We start from the raw sequence: 4471 nt of genomic DNA on the forward strand, positions 1-4471 counted from the left end.
ATCCATCTGTGAAAATTGTGATAGTCCAAACTTTAGTTCTCCATTGAGGAGAGCTCGAAGAGCTGAGACTAGCTCAGGGTCTTTATATAGTTTGGACATGATGGTGGTTCTAACTTCTGAAGACATGAAATTCATCAATTTGGCAGTGTTTAACGACACCTTTTGGGCTTCAGTCCCTTGACATGGAGAAGATGGGATCTCCATTTCTTTGATAGGATCAGGTAGTCCCTGTGTAAACATTCTTTCCATCAAGACGTGAGTACGCCCACTTTCCCATGACTTTAAGTCACTTTGTTCTTGGATGACACTAGGTATGGCTAAGGTTCTATGGACTTGGTGAAGTTGTTGTTGCGTAGGAAACACGGTGTCTATAATCTAGATCTGCCTAGGTGCTGGTTCTAGATCCCTTTGGGTATTTTCTACCAAACTCCTTAATTGCTTGACTCGCTCAATCTCCTCTGTAGGGTTTGGATAAGTTCCTATCTTCTTCTTGGATCCTAGCCATTGTGGCTCATGAAGATCTTCCTTGTTGGTTTCTATCTTAGTGGTCGTTTTGGTCTCCATGGTTTGACCTGAATCAGAATCCTCTTTAGCGTCGTTCATATATACGGGGTCGTCACCAGTCCCTATGTTGGTCTTTGAACTGGGGTCTGACTTCGCTGCTTTTTGCGATCTCTTCCTTCGTGTTTTCTTCTTTTTTTGAGATTGGGAAATTGATTCCATGTCTCTTTTTTCAAGAATATAATTTAGCTTTTGAAGCATCGATTGTGTGAGTACGTTTATCGGTACCATAGGTGTACTTTGTGATGGCTCCTTGGTAACCTCAATCAAGTTTAATGGCGTGATCTTCGGTGCATTTGGATTATTTGGACATTGGGCAATCAAATGATCTATGCCACATCGATTACACATGAGTATCGGCATTGTAGATGTGTTCGCTTGATTGGTTTGCATTAGTGTGGCGTTCTTTTGTAGTCTAATAGGACACTCAGCCACACGATGTGGACCTCCACACTCATAGCATTGAAGAGGTGGTCTTTTAGCAGTGTAATTGATATGTTGGCCTCTTGCAGCAAGAGTAGCTACTTGATAGACAGGTTTGACTTGTCTCCAATAGTCCTCCATGTAGTATTGTGGACTTTCTTCAAACACATCCATCCCATAGGCAATATTAGGGTCTATATCTTCCTCACAGCCTTCCAAAAAAGCAATGGATGACTCACAACCCACTTGATTCACAGAAGTGATTCTTGGATGTGGTGGTTGCGGTCCTAGCACTGGAGGTGGTAAGGGTGTTGTTTGAACAACATTTTGGACACTAGGGACCATGTGTTGTGACGTTTGTTCAAGAGGTGGGGCCGACATCAATGCAGGCACTCGAGGTGTGTCTGTCCATGCTAAGGTTGGTCTATTGGCCATCATGCGTTTAAATACTATGCAATCCTTAGCTTGATGACCATACCTCCCACAGGCATTGCAGTTCCCATTGAATTTTACTCTAAAAGTAGGGCATTCACTGGTACTATGCAGTCCATAGCATACTGAGCACCATTGTTGCTCCCTTCTTGGATACATATGATTGTTTTGCGGAGTACAATTGTCTCTAAGAATCTCTTGAATGGCGTTGGTGCGATATGCTAAAGTCATCTCAGATATCTTTGGCTCCTTAGCAGTAGGCTTTAGGGTTGATGCCTCGATGCTTGCGAGCTAATAGATTTAGGCTCAACAGACACTCTTTCTCCTTGAATCATTAAATTATCCTCCAATTGGATCGCATTGGTGGTGACTTCTTCCCAAGTGGTGATACCTCTAATGACTAGGCCATTGTAGATATCCTCATGTTGTAATTCCCTAATGAATCTATCAAGCAATTGATTATTATTGAAGCGCTCATTTTGATTACAACGAGAATTCAAATTCTTCAAGCGACTAATAAAGTCTCTCACCGACTCTCCTTCCTCTCGTTGGGATTTCTGGAGCTGAGAGGCTACACCCCAAAGCACTCCCTCTCGTAAGTATTCTTTCAAGAATAGTCTCCTAAGAGTAGGGTAAATCGTTTTTTCTTCCGCCCTTAGGGTTCTATACCAATCCCCTGCCTTCCCACTTAAGGTTAGGCTTGAAGAATTACTCTTATGCAGGTCATTATGTTCTACTAGAGAATCGCATATTTGTTCAAAAACTTCGATATTCTTTCTCACATCCCCGTCTCCACTAAATTTTTGTGTGAGCTTGGCTATTTGTACTGCTTTACTTCTAGGTTCTCTATCAGGCGTGTTACGCATATTCTCAGCAATAGATCGACCAATAGCTTGAGCAAATGTTGCCAAGTCACCTAAGTGAGCAGGAACCGTGGGTGGAGGTGCTCCAGAGACTACATGTGGAGTAGGTATTGGCATTGGGCTTGGTGCATAGGAAGCCCTTGGGTTCCACGTTTGGTATGGTGTTGTGCCATGTGGCGGCCCAAAGTTCATATGTGTGGCCCTAAGCATAGCAGACGTCGGATGTGACATGGTAATGCTAGCCGGTATGGTTCCATGGAAATAAGAGCTTGGGTGTTGTGGTTGTGGAACATAGGTAGTTGAAACAATGGGGGGGGTAGGGGCTACATGAGTGCAATGACCCATGGGTGTATACGATTGGTACACACTTGTAGGTATTGTTGCCGTGGTGTCATCAAGGGAAAGGTGAGCTAGACTTGGAAAGGTAAAGCTATCACTTGTGGGCTCAGATTGCACTGAGACCCTTGGCGAAACAACATATGGAGGATCCATCGGACTTACCGAGGGAGTCTCCATTTGCGATAAGGTTGGTTGTTTAGCCTTCCCTGTACCCAAGAATCGCATGGGACCCGTTGAAGGCATGTGGATTCCCTTGTTTTGTCTCTCTAGCTCAATGACTCTATGGATGATCTCACAAACTCTTTGTTATTGATCCTCCACACTAGTAGCACCCGTTGTGGATTGTAGGACATCTAACCAACCCACATGATAGGTGTGACTTGTGTATAGGTCAGTTAGAGTTTCTGTTTGTAATTCGTACTCCCAGTTCTCACTTAGGAACGCTCCATCTAAGCTTGAGGTGCTAGGGGTGTCCTTTGAACTAGATGCAATGTGGCTCTCTATGGGTTGACCTTTAGCGGTCGCTAATTCAGGAGCACTCGATTGCTCTCCTAGCAAAGATATTGACATAGGGGCTTTCTCTTTGAACTCTCTTGGTTACTCCGCCTTGCGTAAGCTCTCAATTTTCTTTTCCCTAGCCACGATGATATATCGCTCAACCTCTTGCACTTCGGCAAGGCTTCTACCATCAGGTAATATAACCTCGAAGGAAAATAACTCTGAAGAGTTAGAGGGTGCAGTGAATGGAGTATTCATGTGCACACTCTCTAAGAGAATAGGGTCTACGTTGGTCATGAATGGCGAATTTACTTCCCCACCCCCTTCATTTGCATCGTTAGCTCCATGTTCGGAGCGAGTGGCTCTACTAAAAGTTTCCTTCAAGCGGCTAAGCACGCTCGGCCCGGACCGTGGACCCATGGCATGCATGTCTTGGCTTGAGCTATCGGGATTAGGCATTGGGAAACCCTCCATGATGTCGTAGTCAGAGGAAGAGTCACTAGCCGCTATGTTTGGGTCTTGGTTTGTACTACCTTGGGTCCCCGCTGAGGGCCTGGAACCTAAGGTAGGTGGATAATGAGAACTCATGTAAGTCAAAATTCTCTCTAGTTGCTCCGTCTCTAGCCCACGACCAGAGCACAGATGCATGTGCCTTTGGCACCCTACAAGCGTCGGCGAATACCTCAAAGGTTAACCGCTTACTTTTTTAGGTGTCCGTTTTCACTCGTTTTTTTATGTTTTTTAATGATCGATTTTTGGATTAGATCGTGTGATAGCTCGAAATGAGCGTATCGCTCAGAGGGTCGTGGTGTGCTTTACCGCACAGCGTTCGGTTACCTGAAGCTCCATTGGTCCTCAAAAAGGTCAATTTTTACGTACACATGAGGCTAAAATACGTAATTTTAAAGGGGGACTGAGGCCTGAGCCTGAGGGTGGGCTTGGGCTTGGGTCTGGGGGATATTCCCGATCCTAATCCTACCTTTAAAATTTTATTTTTTTTAATTTTTTAAAAAACTTTTTTTTTTTGGGATAAGCTCGCCGCGGCCGCGCTGTGCGCGCAAGCACACACAACCTAACCTATCTACTTACAACTAATACAACTACTATTACACACTAACATTGTTACAGAAACTCATTAGCTAACATAACTACTTACTGTACTTTACATAGAACTAACATTATGGATCTACTACCTTAATCCTAACACCTTATTCACAGAGAAAACATAGTACCTTTCAACACCTTATTAACAAAAAAAAAACACAGTACCTTTAACAAAACAATACACAGCAGCAAAACAAACTCCTTCTCAACACACAAATCTTCCTTCTCTATCTTTCCTACAATTTAAAATG

This window comes from Adiantum capillus-veneris, chromosome 28 (genome assembly GCF_014529385.1).
Source record: "Adiantum capillus-veneris isolate H3 chromosome 28, ASM1452938v2, whole genome shotgun sequence".
NCBI classification, from domain to species: Eukaryota; Viridiplantae; Streptophyta; class Polypodiopsida; order Polypodiales; family Pteridaceae; genus Adiantum; species Adiantum capillus-veneris.